This window comes from Lynx rufus, unplaced genomic scaffold (genome assembly GCF_022079265.1).
Source record: "Lynx rufus isolate CCGP_SWC_20201006 ecotype Redwood Valley unplaced genomic scaffold, mLynRuf1.p SCAF_4, whole genome shotgun sequence".
In the NCBI taxonomy this organism is placed as follows: Eukaryota; Metazoa; Chordata; class Mammalia; order Carnivora; family Felidae; genus Lynx; species Lynx rufus.
The window spans coordinates 65,303,803-65,322,145 of record NW_025814856.1 but is presented as its reverse complement, the minus strand read 5'-3'; the positions used below and the strand labels follow the sequence as shown (position 1 = coordinate 65,322,145).

The window sequence follows — 18,343 nt, the reverse complement described above, 5'->3', positions numbered from 1 at the left end:
AGCCACCCAGGCATCCCCAGATTCACTATATATTAAAGTAAGAGACTGATAATTCCCTTATTTGCTTCATTCTACAGTATGATAAATATTGAAACAATCTTTTGCTCAGTGTTCTGAAGCTTTCATACTTTTACTCAAAGAATCACAAATAGGGGCACCTGGGTGGCTGAGTCAGTTTAGTGTCTGACTCTTGATCTCAGCTCAGGTCTTGATCTCAGGGTTGTGAGTTCAAGCCCCATGTTGGGCTCCATGTTGGGCAGGAAGCCTACGAAAGAAAGAAAGAAAGAAGAAAGAAAGAAAGAAAGAAAGAAAGAAAGAAAGAAAGAAAGAAAATTTAAAGTATCATAAACATATTAGTATCTTTCAGTATATAAAGGCAAATGAATCAATTAATAATCTTTGTTATTTGCCAATGCTTGTTGGTTGAATGGTGGGAGTGTTTGTGAAGATTTTCTTCATTGTTAACTGCAGTTCAAGATTTCTCGAAACACAAGTGACATTTGCCAAATATTCAATAGTCAAAGACTGGCGATGTCATACACATTTTCTTACTGATATCACACTACCTCTGAGCGACTGAAATCTATAGCTCCAAAAAGAAGAAAGGTGTTTTCGTGACTTAGCTAGAAAGGAATGAGAATTTCAGTAAAAAAGGACGTTTTCCATAATACGAATTAACAATAGCAATCTTATGTGTTTTCCAGCATGCATCACTGTATACAGATTTTAGTTGCTCTCTACTGCATAATTTAAATTGGCTGCAACAATCACATGAACAATTTGAAGTATGCTTTGTGGATACTGATGCATACACAGTTGCTTTTCAAATTATACAATACTCCATTCGATTCTATTTTAATGATGCTGCATTGATAGATGAGTTAGTGAACTTACTTCATTTGGAAAGACAGTAGTGATACTGATATGCTTGCTTCAAAGTAAAACCAATCCTTTTTTTTTTAAAGTTTATTTATTTATTAAGAGAGAGAGGCAGGGAGTGAGGGAGAGAGAGAATTTCAAGCAGGCTCCGTGCTATCAGTGCAGAGCTGGACTCCGGGCTCGAACCCATGAACCACGAGTTCATGACCTGAGGTGAGATCAAGAGTCAGAAGCTTAACCGTCAGAGCCACCCAGGCGCCCCTAAGATCAATCCTTCTAAAATAAGTGAGGCAGTTTTATCAAAGTGGATACAAGTGTTGCATTAAAAGGATTTTTTTTCCATGAGAAATTCAATTGTTGAAAAATTATGTTGGGAACATCTTGGTCATATGAATCGACTTTTTTAACTGTAAATTTTCTAAAATCTGACTAGATAAAACTATTTGCAGTGAAATTTAGAGGTTGAATTAAAACGTATTCTAAATGCCAAATACACTACACTTTGAAGACTTAGAAAGAAAAAAGTGGTAAAATATTCAATAATTTTCTAAAGATTGATTACATGTTGGAACGAGAATATTTTGGACATAATGGGTTAAATAAAGTATATCATCAAAGGTACTACACCTGTTACTTTTTTAAAGTGGCAACTAGAAAATTGTAAATTGCGTATATATCCCACATTACGTTTCTATTGGATAGAACTGATCTAAAGCCCTCATTGTACGGAGCTCCTTAATTTTTCTCTATGTCATGAGTTATCTTCCAAAGCTGTCTTCCAAAAAATTCCACATTCATCCAGTGTGTCACTTTTATTGACCATATACACACCAATTTTCCTCTGAACCTCTTCTGCTCCATTGACCTGGCTTTCTTTTATTCTCTATTATTTTGTGTATGTACAGACATGCCTTTATGGAGTTTATGTGGAAGATTTATTTATTCGGATCATTTTCTGTGTCTTGTATTAGAGTTCAGTATTTTCTCTGTAGATGTCTTCACTGTTTTCTAGCCACTTCGATGTTTTCGCTAGTTTTGTAGTCCTGTTTTCTGTTTTATATGCGCACACACAGTTGATCCTTATTATTCACAGATTCCGCACTTGTAGTTCACCACTTTGCTAAAGCTTATCTCTAATTCCAGACCAATACTCACAGCACCCTTCTCCACTCACAGACGCGCACAGAGCGGCAAGGAATTTGAATGGTCCTCACTCGTCTTTCTGGCTGAGGTTACACAGAGCACCCCCACCTTCTTCTCTCAGCTCTCCTACTGTAAACGAGTACAGGAGCTCCTTGTGGTCTATTTTGTGACCTTTTTTCACATTTTTGTGGGTGATTTTGCTGTTTAAAATGCCCCCAAATATAGTGCTAAAGTGCTGTCTAGATTTCATGCAAGAAGGCTGTAATTTGCTTTGTGCAAAAACACGTGTGTCAGTCAGAAAAGCTCTGTTCAGGCATCAGTGACCGAATTATAACGCTGTTGGCCGTGAGTTTGATGCCAGTGAATCAACAATATATATTAAATAAGAGTCTTTAGGGGCGCCTGGGAGGCTCGGTCGGTTAAGTGTCCGACTCTTAATTTTGGCTCAGGTCATGATCTCACGGTTTGTGGGATTGAGCCCCACGTTGGGCTCTGTGCTGAATGTGGAGTCTGCTTGGGATTCTCTCTCTCTCTCTCTCTCTCTCTCTCTCTCCCCCTCCCTGGCTCAAGCAGTCTCTTTCTCTCTCAAAAAAAAAAATTTAAAAAAGATGTCCTTAAACAGAAACACACATAAAACAAGGCTATGAATTGATTGATTAATGAAAATGTAACCAGAGGCTCGCTGGAACTTAACCTTGTATTTCCCCTCTAAGCAATGGTTCAGTATTTGCTAACCCAGTACTCGTGGTGACTTTATAGAACAACTACCAAGAATAATGGCAACTGATGGTCCATGTGATGGACTTTTGCTATTGTGTAGAAATGTTGTGGAATTCTGTAGACTAAGCTTGAATAAACCAAAGTGGCTGAACGCTCTTGGTTTTGATAGCTTATCTGGTGATTCTGATGTTTTTCCTGCATACGTAATCATGTCATGTGCACACAAGTATGGTTTTCTGTCTTCTCGTCTGATCCTTCACCAACACTAGGTTAAACGAAGTGGTGACCGTGAATATTATTTTTCATTGCCAACTTAAATGGAATGCGTCTACATTTCCTTCATCACGTGAGTGTTTACTAAAACCTTTTGTTATATTCTTCATCAAACTGATGAAGTTCAGTTCTCTCTCCAGGTTAATTTTTCTCCACTTATTTAAATATCATAAGATATTTCTAAACACACTATCGAATTTAGTTGCCTACATTTGATTTACAATGTTTGCATCTATATTCACAAGTTAAATAGATCTAGAAATGTTTGCTCATTTGCACGAATCTCATTTGGTTTAAGAACTGAGAAGACACTGGGGTGCCTGGGTGGCGCAGTCGGTTAAGCGTCCGACTTCAGCCAGGTCACGATCTCGCGGTCCGTGAGTTCGAGCCCCGCGTCGGGCTCTGGGCTGATGGCTCAGAGCCTGGAGCCTGTTTCCGATTCTGTGTCTCCCTCTCTCTCTGCCCCTCCCCTGTTCATGCTTTGTCTCTCTCTGTCCCCCCAAAAAATAAATAAACGTTGAAAAAAAAAAAAAAGAACTGAGAAGACACTAACCTCATAAAATGAATTGGGCCCTTTTGTGTGTGTGTGTGAAGTCTGGAACAATTATCTGTTCAAAGTATGGTAGATGTGACCCAAATCCAAATTCATAAGGCAACCATATCAAATATAAGAGACGGTGCAGGCCAAAAGCAGTCTGTGACGTTTTACTAATGTCAATGTTGTTGAAACTTGTTCCATTTGTTCCTAAACATTCTAAAATGTTCATCTTAACAGCTTGCTTCCTACACATATTTTTTTCCAAGTTTTTATTTAAATTTCAGTTAGTTAACAGACAGTATGATATTAGTTTCGGGTGTACAATATAGTGACTCAGCATTTGCGTACAATATCCTGTGCTCATTAGGACAAGTGCTCTCCTCAATCACCAACACCTTTTTCACCCACCCCCCTATCCACTGTCCCCTCTGGTGACCGTCACTTTGTTCTCTATAGTTAAGAGTCTGGTTCCTGGTTTGATTCTCTCTTTTTCTCCCTGATGCTCATTTCTTTTGTTTCTTAAATTCCGCATAGGAGTGAAATCATATGGCATTTGTCTTTCTCTGACTGACTTATTTCATTTAGCATTATGTTCTTTACCTCCATTCATGTGGTTGCAAATACCAAGATTTCACTCTTTTTTATGGCTCAGTAATATTTCAGTCTATATTTTATATGTATAATACACACACACACACACACACACACACCACATTGTCTTTATCCAGTGGATGGACTTTGGGGCTGTTTTCATAATTTGGCTATTGTTGATAATGTTGCTATAAACATTGGAGTAGATGTATCCCTTTAAAGTAGTTGTTTTGTATTCTTTGGGTAAATACCAGTAGTGCAATTCCTGGATCATAGGGTAGATCTATTTTTAACTTTTTGAGGAAGATTCATACCGTTTTCCACGGTGGCTGCACCCAGTTTGCATTCCCGCCAACAGTGCACGAGGGTTCCTTTTCCTCCCCATCCTTGCCAACACCTGTGGCTTCTTGTGTTGTTGCTTTTAGCCATTCTGACAGGTGTGAGGTGACACTTTTAATTGATGTCGCTCTTCAGAACATATTTTAATTGAGGAAAATCTCTGGTAGTTCAGAGTAAATTCTGCTAAGTGGAGAATATTCTAGTATTTTTGCATTAAAATGGTATGTATGCAAGCCTACATACTTTCTTAGGCATTATTATTATTTTTTTTTGCCTCTATCCATTTTAAATGAATGGTTTTACTGCAATTTTACCACCATTCCCACAATGGATCTGCCGTTCTTAGAAGAGACATTGGGAGCAGTGTCAGCACATAAGATTAGTTGCATTTTTGTCAGCAGCTCTTCAAGCTCCTTGACGTTGTGGACCAGGAACTTCTGGAAGCCACACCAGGACCAGTGTTGGGCATCAGGATCTGGCCCTTGAATCCCCTGCGCACCCTATCGTCAGTGCCCCTGGGTCTCTGCTGGTGACACTTAATTTTGACGTATCTGTCTGACCAGTGCCGGATGAACTTCATGGTCCTCTTTTTATGATCTTGTGTTTCACCAGAGGTCTGAGGGCGTCCATGATGCTTTCAAGAAAGAGGCAGAGATAGTATCAAAGATCGTTGGAGGGGGCTTTCCTGCTCAGGGCTTGATCATTGTTGCAGTATCTTCTCATCACCAGCTGCTGAGCAAGCTGGGAATAGAATGAGAACCTCTGAAGGGCTTGCTTTCCCTACAGTCTCTGAAGCTGGCACGATGCTAGCCACTCTCCAGACATGATCCAGGGAGGCCATCTTCTCCTGATTCCTCTGACTGTTCTGAGATGGTTCGGGTTGTGAAACGTCTCCCTTTCAACTCTGTTCTGGTAGAGAATGTGAATGTATCCAAAATAAAAATAAGAGCTCTATGGCAATATCGCTTCTACCTAGCTAGGCAATACACAACATAGCTGTAGATGTTCAACATAAAGTCCAGTCTATTTGGACTCTTGTAATGCAATTGTCCCGTCTTCCTTTGCTTTCCTCAATCCAAAGTAACTGGATTGGTCTTCACTTTGCTTGCAGCTTTGTTTCCAATAATTCCATCTATCGAAACACAAAAGGCTACAGATCTCTAGCACTCCACTGTGGGATCATTTTGGTTACAGATTGCCACCTGCTCTCGAACGCAATATCACCCAAATTGACAACACTTGTTGACAAACTGATTTACAGCCATTCCTTCACCTTCGATCGTTTTCTCAATCTGAGTAATGGTGGCACCAAAGGGAAAAAGCACTGTCCTGCCCGAGGTTTCTTCTTCTTTCCTGTTTAAATCGACGTGGTCACAAGTTCATAGTTCACTTACAATCATAGTGAATTAATATTCTAAGGATGTATAAATCTCAACAACCACTTTCTCTTTTGGTTGGTAGACTCTCATAACTTGTTAGTATTGTAGGTACTAATGTATTAACTAACGTACGTACTTGTACGTATTAATTATTCATGCTCCGTGACCAATTCCAAGGACAGTTCTACTTTGTAAACTTCATGAGCTTCGTTTTCTTTAGCATTGCACTTTATCAGAATTTGCATTCAGAATATTGCTGCAGAGCTGTTAGTTTTATCCCCAGCATTGAATTCTTGAATGGGGTTTATAGTAAAATTTACGAAAATGATAGATATTTCTTTTTTTTTTTAATTTTTTTAAACGTTTATTTTTGAGACAGAGAGAGAGACAGAGCATGAATGGGGGAGGAGCAGAGAGAGAGGGAGACACAGAATCGGAAGCAGGCTCCAGGCTCTGAGCCATCAGCCCAGAGCCCGACGCGGGGCTCGAACTCACGGACCGCGAGATGGCGAGATCGTGACCTGAGCCGAAGTCGGACACCCAACCGACTGAGCCACCCAGGTGCCCCTAGATATTTCATTTTTAACAAATTGAATCTCAAAAACTTTACTTTGATTCTACAAACTACTCTAAAACTTTGAACCATTACTTGAATTGAAATATTTTTTTGTTTGATTCATTCGATGCCGTTGATACAAAGCTCACATCGGTTCTATGTCTGCAAAGTTCTTCTGCCAATGGGCCAACACATTGAAAAGCTAATACTTTACTTTTCTTTAAAGTGTATTTATTTATTTTGAGAGAAAGAGTATGAGCAGGGGAGGGGCAGAGAGAGAGAAGGAGAGAGGGCATCCTAAGCAAGCTCGACACTGTCAGTGCGGAGCCAGACACAGGACTTGATCCTGTGAACCATGAGATCATGACCTGAACTGACATCAAGAGTCAGACACCTAACTGAGCCACCCAGGCACCCCAGCTAATACTTTACTTTTAATTGCAGACAAGAAATCTTGGAATTTCAGATCAACAGAATCAAGGGTCATTTGATCCAAATGAAAAGCCATGTTTCATCGAGTGATATGAAATGCACTTATACATCTTGATTGTTCATCTTCTTGCATATTTTCTAGCTCTTAAAGTAGATGGTGGTGCTCCATGAGATTTTTATCTTCGGTTTTCTCATGGTCTCTTGTGACACTACAGCTCACATGGCAGTTGGCAAATGCTCACAAATATTTTGTGTGATATATAGTCACCATTAAGTTGATTGAGAAATACAAATTAATTATTTAACTCTTCATTAAATATTTACTTTAAAAAATCATTCTTGTCTAAATGTTTTATTATAAAATTCCAAAAGCATTTCACAAATGTCTGACATTTGTGGAATAACTTAACCACAGGTATTAAAAACAGATTACTGGTTGTCTGTGTTAAGGATGAGGGAGCATAGAGGCACCTGCGTGTCTCCATCAATTGAGCACATGACTCATGATTTCAGCTCAGGTCATGATCTCATGATTTGTGAGATTGAGCCCTGCTTCGGGCTCTGCACTGACAGCATGGAGCCTGCTTGGGATTCTCTCTCTCCTCTCTCTGCCCCTCTCCGGCTCTCTCTCTAGAGCACATGCTCTCTCTCTCCCTCTCAAAACATATAAATAACATTTAAAAAAGGATGAGAGGGGATGGGCATGGCTTTAAAGACACAGAAAATCCCAGTTCTGTATGTTAATTATGGGGACAGTTACCTGAGGCCAACAAGATAAACTCGTATAGAGCTATACGCACATCCACGTGCATGACACTCATGAAAAAGGGTAGATCATCACTGGTTCACTTTCATATTTAAAGTTAAACTTGGTCTGCTAGCTGCTTGTGTTGCACACCCAGACAGGACTATGACAACGTAGATGTCTACTGATGCCCTCCTTGCTTATTTTAATGCAACTGTCAATAATGGTAGTTCTTCAATAAAAAAAAATGAAAAATCTGAATTGATTTTACCAAATGAGAGGCAGGGCCAACAGTCACTGACAGGGACTGTCTGTGGCAGACTGGAACTACAGTCATCGTATTGATGTTTTGCACACAAGAGGAGCCTGCTGGAGGAAACAGCATTCAGACTTGGAGCTGGAGATAATAACTGGATAGGCCTTCAGGTTGTCTCACTCAGGGAGAGGAAACCTGTGCTCTGTGGGTGGGAAGAAGTGTGAGTCTAGATTTTGGGGGAGGCACAGGCACCATCATGGCTGAACATGCCAGTTGGCCACAAGCTGACATCTTAACCTTTGAAATTTATTGAGACTACATTTACAGTTTAATGCAGGCTCTATTTTTAGAATGTCTTACATGTGTTTGTGAAAAATACTCTCTTTTCTTGGGTGTAAAAGCCTATGCAGATCTAATAGTTGGAGAATATCAATTATAGTAAAATCTTGCTTTGTGAGCATAATTCGTTCCAGAAACATGCTTGTAATCCAAAGCGCTTGTATATCAAAGCGAATTTCCCCATGAGAAATAATGGAGACTCAAATGATTCATTCCACAACCCCAAAATATTCATATAAAACGTTACGATACTGTGATGTAATACAACATAATAAAAGAAAGTACAAAATATTTAAAAAAATAAATTAACCTGCACTTACATTTGAAAGCCTCTGTGGCTGGTGTGAGGGAGACAAGAGAGAGGAGGGTTATTGTGTAGCGAGGCTTTTGCTATCACTAACAGAATCACTGCTGTCTATTAGCTCAATGGACTCTTTTTCTGCATGAGGGCCATTGTATATGCTCGCACAGATGTTGACTACAGTACGATATTAATAAACTCTTGTCATAGACTGTGTTCACTGTAACTGGCAATAAGGGAGCAGAGGAAAGGGTCTATATTCGCAGGCAGCCTGACCTAGAATGAAGCAAAGTGTTCCTAAGCTCACTCTTGTCTGGAAAAGCAAAGGACTGTCCACAGGTGTTTTGAAGTGACAGAAAAGACACCAGTGCCAGTTGTGGGCACCTTCCAACGTGCTGAAAAATCACCGATTTCTGCCAAACACCATGGCCTGAGACCAAGCATGGGAACATGGGAGACGATCACCCACACAATCCTGCAGTGAGAGAGAGAGAGGGAGGGAGAACCATTGGCTCAGTTGTGATCATGTGATATTTAGCATCACGTACAACTCATATTGCAAGACATTGCTCATTTATCAAGTTAAAATTTGTTAGAAATGTTTGCCTGAGGGAATTAAAAGCAAAAATGAATTACTGGGACCTTATGAAGATAAAAAGCTTCTGCACAGCAAAGGAAACAATCAACAAAACTAAAAGGCAACTGATGTAATCGGAAAAGATATTTGCAAATGACATATCGGACAAAGGGCTAGTATCCAAAATCTATAAAGAGCTCACCAAACTCCACACCCGAAAAACAAATAACCCAGTGAAGAAATGGGCAGAAAACATGAATAGACACTTCTCTAAAGAAGACATCCGGATGGCCAACAGGCACATGAAAAGATGCTCAACGTCGCTCCTCATCAGGGAAATACAAATCAAAACCACACTCAGATATCACCTCACGCCAGTCAGAGTGGCCAAAATGAACAAATCAGGAGACTATAGATGCTGGCGAGGATGTGGAGAAATGGGAACCCTCTTTCACTGTTGGTGGGAATGCAAATTGGTGCAGCCACTCTGGAAAGCAGTGTGGAGGTTCCTCAGAAAATTAAAAATAGACCTACCCTATGACCCAGCAATAGCACTGCTAGGAATTTACCCAAGAGATACAGGAGTACTGATGCATAGGGGCACTTGTACCCCAATGTTTATAGCAGCACTCTCAACAATAGCCAAATTATAGAAAGAGTCTAAATGTCCATCAACTGATGAATGGATAAAGAAATTGTGGTTTATATACACAATGGAGTACTACGTGGCAATGAGAAAGAACGAAATATGGCCCTTTGTAGCAACGTGGATGGAACTGGAGAGTGTGATGCTAAGTGAAATAAGCCATACAGAGAAAAACAGGTACCATATGGTTTCACTCTTATGTGGATCCTGAGAAACTTAACAGAAACCCATGGGGGAGGGGAAGGGAAAAAAAAAAGAGGTTAGAGTGGGAGAGAGCCAAAGCATAAGAGACTCTTAAAAACTGAGAACAAACTGAGGGTTGATGGGGGGTGGGAGGGAGGGGAGGGTGGGTGATGGGTATTGAGGAGGGCACCTTTTGGGATGAGCACTGGGTGTTGTACGGAAACCAATTTGACAATAAATTTCATATATTGGAAAAAAAAATGTTTGCCTGTCTTGCAGAATATTCGCTGAACAAGTTACTCGCAATTTGAGGTTTTATGGTATATTGCTTAGGACTTTTATACCTCCATTTATTTTCACTGCTTAGTCTTTCAGATCTTGAGGGCAGTTTGTTAAATTACCCACTTTGTTAAAATGAGAGGGATTCAAATAAAGGTCAAGGTGGGAAACTTTTTTATAACAAGCCCGGTTGAAAGCAGTATGTTGGTTTTAAATTTAATGAAATAATTCTTTGAAAATAAAAAGTTGAACATTTCAGAAAATAGGGGAAATATAGAAACACACACAAAAGAAAACTACAAATGAAAAATGAGATATAAAAGAGGTACAGTGGAATTTCAAAATTACAAAAGTGCTGTTATACACAAACATTTCCTTATAAAAAATTCAGTTGTGAGGATAACATTCTGAGGAACTTTGTCATCAGCTTTAACTGGACAAGTAGTAGATGTGCCGAATAAGTCAATAGCCAAGGAAGGAATGGGCAATTTTGGCAAACAATTTCCACCAAAGACCTGGTTCTAGATGTACCTGACATCATAGGTAAATTTTTTTCCAATTTTGAAGGAACTTTTCATTCCAATATCACCTGTCCTGTTTTAGTACAAAGAAGAAACTGGAAACCAGGATGACAGGATAATAATATGTAAAAAAGCACAAACAATCATGTGTAAAGCAACATCACTTCTGAATACAAGTGTGAAAAATTTAATCAGCTACTATTAAATAGAAGAAACACGATGTGCAGTGTTTCTCTTACAGAAATGTAAGAATGGCTTGATGTCAGGGAAGCCTCTGATACGATGTAGTAAGCACATCGCTTGGTCAAATATGAACTTGACAACCAGAAAGATAAGCTATGTTGGAATAAATATATGAGAACTAAACAAGAACACTCCAGAACTTTCTTACGAGGCACAAAAGATGTGCTTAAGTAAACGGACACACTTGATCAGGGCAGTCCTCGGACGGCAGACAGGGTGCAGCAGGAAAGAGAAATGGGGGACGTCTTTGCTGGACTCTGTTTCATCCCTGGGCAGACATTTCACGGCTTATACTTGACCCCCCCACGTCTTAGTGTGCGGGGGAAAAACAGGCCTTTGGAAGATTCTATCTCAAGGCCGACCTCCAGCCATGGAGAGGCTTTCTTCACCTCCCTGTCTTCCAGAACTGAAGATGGAGGGTTCCTTAACCCAGTGGAGGACTCAGGCTCTAATCTAGTTGTTATCACCCTGCGTGGTAGCGTTGCCTTTCCATTCAATAAAGTGAGCGCTTGTTCCATCAATCTGTAGGTTCAAACACGAACCACCACCCTCCCCAACCCAAGAGTGCACATTTTGCCTTGTGTCCGTCTCGCTTCAGAGGCTCAACGTGGATAAAGACCGGCTGAGAAGTAGCCAAGGTCTGATGTCACAGGAAGGCAAAAAGAATCTGTTACTTGTCTTTTACCCTTGACCAGATTTTCCTTCTTTCTTTTTAACTCTCTTTGTTTTCTTACCTACCAGTGTATTCAATTATTAATTCTTTTACCTGATGTTTATGTTAACCTGCTGTGCACCAAGTATGGGGACAAGATGGTGAATGAATACATGCATATTCATATATGCGTATGTATAGATTACATGAATATGTATGTATAAATATGTATATGTATGTACACATACATGCATTTGTATGCAACACATACGTACATATATCCTAATTATGAAAATACATACACGAAGGCAAAAGACCAGAAGGCAATAGGTAATGTGATGATTTCTGGGAGGTGATGTTCCAGGTGATTTTGAGATATTCTGGCTTTTTTCAAGTGCCTGTGAAAAGCCTGGGTTTTGACTTTTCATCTGGAAAAAATATCCTAAAGGAACTTTTCAAAACTATAGAGATGTGAACTACTGAATGACAGTCTTTGTTATGATGCCCCGATCATGTGCTACACGCTGAGTGTGAGGTAAATATTTTCAGGGAAGAGCTGCTTCTGGGTTGTGATTCGACACTCAGCTGGTAGTGGGTGGCTCTGATTGTAGGCTTGGCTCTTTTATGACCAGACGTCGGCTTTGGGGTAAATTTGGCTCCTGAACTCTTCCTGTAGGTGGCACGTCGTGATGAGGGGCACGCGTCCCTCTGATGGCTATCTCATTTTTTTGATGGAGGAATACTGTGTTTGAGACTGATGCAATACCCCATCATCCACTTGCGATGGGGTTTCCCTGAAAGGATGCATTAAAGAAAGTTTGGAGACAAGGGTGGATATTACAAGATGGTCAGAACAGCCCTGGCTGGAAGTCATCATCGGGGCCTGAACCAAGACTCCTCCAAGGGAAGAGTGGAGGGCAGAGACAAGGATGGGAGATAAGGCAGGTGATAGACCAGCAGGGTTCATTACTGACTACGGATGGGCTTCGGTGACACAGAGGGGAGGGCGGGGCGGTGACGCTCAGGCTGCTGGTTGTGCGGGACAAGGAAATTCACAGAGGGTAAGTGAGAAAGGATGTTGGATAAAAGTATTCAGCCAGCAGTCTCGAATGCAACAGGGTCCCAGTGGATTATTTGTACACACTCGGATAATTCATTGAATAAAGCCTTTCTCAGACTGACCCAAGGACCTTGCGTTCAGATGTCTCCGTCGTCTCTCTAAAGCAAGGTAATTTCTTTCTTTCTATCCTGGGTTCTTTGTTGCCAGGGCCTAAGAAATGACCTCTGTTTTCAGTACAAATTACCCTCTTTGCAACCAGGTGATCCTAGGATGATTGGGTTTTTCCCAGACTGGCTCTATTAGTCCTCTTTTATGTAGAAAAGTTTTCCCCAGGGGCGCCTGGGTGGCTCAGTCGGTTAAGAGTCCGACTTCAGCTCAGGTCATGGTCTCATGGCTTTTGAGTTCGAGCCCCGCATGGGGCTCTTTGTTGACAGCTCAGAGCCTGCTTTGGATTCTGTGTCTCCCTCTCTCTTTGCCTCTCCTCCACTCGCACTCTGTTTCTCTCTCTTTCTCAAAATTAATAAACATTTAAAAAGAAAAGTTTTCCCCAGAGATGACTTCTGACCCTTAAACCTCAAAACACCCAATCACACAAAACCTTCTCCCTGACTTGCCTACACTGGACTGTGCAATTTTCTGCCCTGGATGGAATTGGCATTCTTCCCAAAGAGGCTCCCTAAACAGGTTACTCTTTTTTACCCTCCTCATTCATTCACATGCTCTCCCATTTACCAAGTCCTGGGGTGCCTGGTCAATCTTTCAGATATCAATGTTGAAATTTTCACCAACAGAAAAGGCTATCAGTTTTGCAACTTAGTAACACAGACTGAGATGGGGTAAGGGGGCAACACAGAATAAACAAGCAAAGAAAACGTGAAAACACACACAGAACTCCTTAAACTGAGACACGTATGTTCTCATACGGTCGCATTCCTGGTAATGGAATGCATTTTATAAACTATATGTGGTTAATATGGATATTTTGATCATACAGTGCATTCTATTTTTTAATGGTTATTTTTGAGAGAGAGTGCAAGCAGGGGAGGGGCAGAGAGACAGGGGGACAGAGAATCCAAAGCAGGCTCTATGCTGACTGCAGAGAGCTGAATGTAGGGCTCAAACTCATAACCGGAGATCATGACCCAATGATCAACTGACAAAGCCACCCTGGTGTCCCCATACAGAGATTCTAAATCAGAAAGTTTAGCATGTAATTAATGAACCTGCACTATTCCCCCCACCTTGAATGCTTACACTTGAGATTAAAGCCACGATCGGTTTATAATCCTGGAAGGAAGAAAGTAGGGTACCTTTGTCTCAAAGTAAGCCCTGTCTTGATTATACGCATAAAGGAATGTTCGAATGATGGAACATTGCACCGAGTCATTCGAGAACTTGAGTAATGCAGAAAGCCCACTTTTGTTTGTGACTGTTAGCAAAATTCAGCCACAAGGCAAAGCCGTGTCTGGAGCCAATGGGAGATCTATATTTATATTTTAGGACGAGACTTGCTTCCTTTAAACCCTAAAATACTGCTGAAGATCTGGAGAAAAGAGGAACACTTCTAAGTGGAAAGGGTCTGTGCTGCTTTTCTTATTTAATAAGAGCAATTTTATCTTTCTTTTTTTTTTTTTTTTTATCTTATTTTTTCTTTTTTTTTTTTTTTTTTTTTTTTTTTTTAAATTTTTTTTCAACGTTTATTTATTTTTGGGACAGAGAGAGACAGAGCATGAATGGGGGAGGGGCAGAGAGAGACGGAGACACAGAATCGGAAACAGGCTCCAGGCTCTGAGCCATCAGCCCAGAACCTGACGCGGGGCTCGAACTCACGGACCGCGAGATCGTGACCTGGCTGAAGTCGGACGCTTAACCGACTGCGCCACCCAGGCGCCCCTAATAAGAGCAATTTTAGAGGGAACTTAAAAAGAACTATTTAACAAGATCAAGATCAATTTCTGTTGAATTATAAATAAACATTCAAACGCAATCCTGGGTCCTGGCTGGAGGTGGGATTGGGTGAGGGAGATGACTTATTACGGGAGGAGGCATTTGCATGGGGCATATGGTTGTCTTTTTTCACGGAAATAAATGAATTTTAGGATTAGCAACAATTCGCCCTTGCCAAAGAGAATTCCTGTTCTGGCTCTGGTACACGGTGTCCACGTCTTCCTCACTGAACTGGGCTCCTGATGAAGGACTCTAGACTCTCCACAAAGGTTCAACCAACCACCTCACATCAACACTTGACTTGGAAAGTGACTCCGGCACACCAAAGCCACGCGAGTTAGGAGCATGGGGATCCAAGGCGCTATGCTCAACAGATACTCTCACAGATCTGAACTGGGAGGCGTTTACCTCAGACACTCAGAAAATTTGGAAAGACATGTTGCTTTTGATGCTCACTGTAGCAGTTACACCACACTTAACCTCGCACAGCCGTGCTCAGTGCTTACATACTTAAATACGTGGATTTTCCTCCTCCCTTCCCATTTTTAAAATAAGTAAGTCAAGAAGTGTTACGATCTGTTGGCAGAAAGAACAAAATGGGGAAGGTGACCTTTTGTAGAAAATAGGAAATTAATTCTAAGAACTGCCAGCTTGAAACCCCAATCCCGATTCCCTCTACTAGATAATGACGCATGGAGTTCCTCTGTATTAATAGCAGCTCAGATAAGTCGGCTGTTTTAAGAGAATCCCCCCAAATTGGAAACCTTGGTTCCACACAGAAAATATTTGGTACTTACCACCCACTTAAGCAAGGAGAGAGAACCTGTGCTCCCTCACCCCAGTTACCAAGTAACCCAGACCTTCGTCTTCCAAGGACATCGGGGACATGGGCCCTCACAGCCAAGGGCTCGCTTTGTTATACAGCTGAAGATCCATTTCTGGGAGTTTTTCTCCTGTAAATATAGAAGGAGTATGAAGAGTATAACACTAAGTGAAATAAATCAGTCAGAGAAAGACAAATATATGATTTCACTCATATGGGGAATTTAAGAAGCAAATGAGCAAAATGGAAAGAGAGAGAGAGAGAGAGAGAGAGAGAGGCAAACCAAGGAACAGACTCTCAATGATAGAGAACAAACTGATGGTTACCAGAGGGGAGGCAGGTGAGGAGATAGGAGAAAGAGGGGATGGGGATTAAGGAGGGCACTTGTCTCGATGAGCACGGGCTATTGTATGAAAGTATTGAATCACTAGTTTATCTACCTGAAACTCATATCACACTGTATGTTAACTATACTAGATTAGAAAGTAAAAGAAAGAAAGAAGAAAGAAAGAAAGAAAGAAAGAAAGAAAGGAAGAAATGCATTAAAAATTAGAAGAATAGAGCAGTGGAAAGAACTCTGAATTTGGAATTAAAGCCTTTGCTGCAAAGACATCTGGTGTCTACCATCTAAGTCGTTGGACACATCACTTACTTTCTGGGGGTGTGACAAGGGGACCAGCATTAGCCATACAGCTCAAAAGATTGTTACAAGAATCAGAATGACACATGGGTAAAAAAAGTGCCTGGATATTATGGTATACATGACATTATTATCATCAGGAAATTCAAATGATTTGCTTGGAGTACTCGAATACCTAAAGTATTAGTATTCTCCTTGTATAAAATCAGGACATTTTCTGGTACTTTCCAACTCTCTGTCAAATCTTCCAGTATAGGTGGACAAGAGCTGACATGGTCCATGGACCAGCTCCAGGTAACTTTGACATCATCTAGAATCACCATCAACACATGTGAAACCAGGTATTGGGTTGAACCATATTAAATTGCTAATTTTGGAGATAAAGGTGGTCTAGCATTGCCTGTCATATATGTTTCAACCTAATGCTACCATTCCCCTCATACAGATGAACAGATGGGGCTTAGAGGGATAAAAAGGTTGGCCCAAAGTGAAGCAGCCAGAGCAAGACTTTGATCCCAGTCTGTCTGCGTCTCAAGCCACCGCACTGACAGCCACTGAGTCAGGCGCTCGTAGGTCCGCACCTTCACCTGATGAGATTTTGTTGGTCTTGAATAGATTCGGCACAGCCTGGAGCTCTCACCACCCCATTCGTCTTGGCCTTCATTTTCCTTCTGGCAGGAATTCTCCCGACTTTCCGCTGCCACCACTGAACACAGCTTGAAGAGGCATTGCAGCCGTGTTCAGTTTTCTCTCAGCTCATCCCGGAGGCCAGATGTCGGCTCCTGGTTTTGTCCTGGATTCTCTGGCCTTTCTGTCGTGTGAATGCTCTTCAAAAATTCCAACCTGAGCGAGATTCCTGAGCACTCCTGAGCATTACCCAAGTCCTTGGACGTACTTCCTTTTGAGAGTCTTGGGCCAGGGGCTGTAACTTCTTCTCTGTTCTTTCTGTTTTTTCTTGTTGTTGTTGTTGTTGTTCGTACTGATATGACTGTACCTAGAAAAGTGTTTTAGAGAGAAAGTCTGTTTGTAAGCTTGTTGCATCAAAGAACAAAGCCAGTGTTTTTATTGTTGTTTTCAACTATTCTCTTAATGTAACTCAACGGCTGGCATACACCAACATATCATGGGTTTTTATGACAACAGGTACATATACATACATATACATATATATATATATATATATATATATATATATATATATACTTTCAGAAGGAGATATTGTATTTTTAGGAAGAAAGAGAGAGAGCAAATCCCAAGCAAACTCCACCCTGTCACTGCAGAGCCGGATGCGGGGCTCAAACTCACAAACCATGAGATCATGACCTGACCTGAAGTCAAGAGTCAGATGCTCAACCGACTGAGCCATCCAGGCGCCCCATGATGGTTTATATTTCTGAGAGATTACTCTTTGCCGGCACTGTGCTGAGTGCTCTACAAGGACTCTGTATTTTAATTCTCATACTGAGACTCCGAGTCGGGTATTGGCATTAGCCCACTTAACGGACAAAGAGGGGGGAGCACAGGGAGGCTTGGTCAAGGTAACACAGCTGGGAGCACGGCGCTGATGTCCACATCCGGACACACAGCTCTCCTTCTCGGTGCCCTGGTGCCTCCCTGGGGTTGGATCCGGAATGATTTCATCACGTAGGTCGATATTTAATGCCAGGTCATCGTATGTAACTGTGGATGCTTATGAGTCAATATCCAGGTTAAACAAGTTATTTAATTATTTAATCCAACAAATCATTCATAAATTCATATGTTGTGTCAAGTACACTGATCTTTTGACAATTAGATACGTCTTTTTACTTTTTTTCAGCAGATATTCGGGGTCCTGTGGAAATTCACCCTGGTTAACGTTAAACTTCCTGAGGCATAAGCCGAAGGGACAAGCGATGAAACCCCTGTTGTAACTATTTCTGCTGTATCACATGGGATTATAACAAGGCAGGAGAGGCCACTAGATGCCCCGGAGCATTATGGCTGAGCTCCAGGATGTCACAGGACCCTGACAATAGCAGGCTGGGGGAGGGGGAAGTGGGGGGGGTTGTGTCATCGTTGGGTTTGCAGGAGATTCTCACCTTGTTGGTCTATTGTGACTCCATTTAGGAGTCGCTTGCCATTTAACCTTGCGAAAACCCTGCCTTTTTCTTCTAGAAGAGTTGGTCTGGTTTGGTCTCATGCTGCCCGAGCTAATGGAGAGTGATGGATGTGTATCACTTGTTTTCTAAATTATTAACAATTCCTTGAACTACAGAAAAAACGACGCAGGGAATATATT

General features: G+C 41.2%; 1 non-coding gene across 1 annotated transcript; it reads right to left on the bottom strand.

Annotated features, from left to right (window-relative positions):
- Window positions 1-5,184: 5,184 nt before the first annotated feature.
- LOC124525251 (small nucleolar RNA SNORA7) lies at window positions 5,185-5,322 on the bottom strand. The gene has a single exon (XR_006965458.1). It is a non-coding gene; the product is annotated as a small nucleolar RNA SNORA7 (small nucleolar RNA).
- Window positions 5,323-18,343: the final 13,021 nt, after the last annotated feature.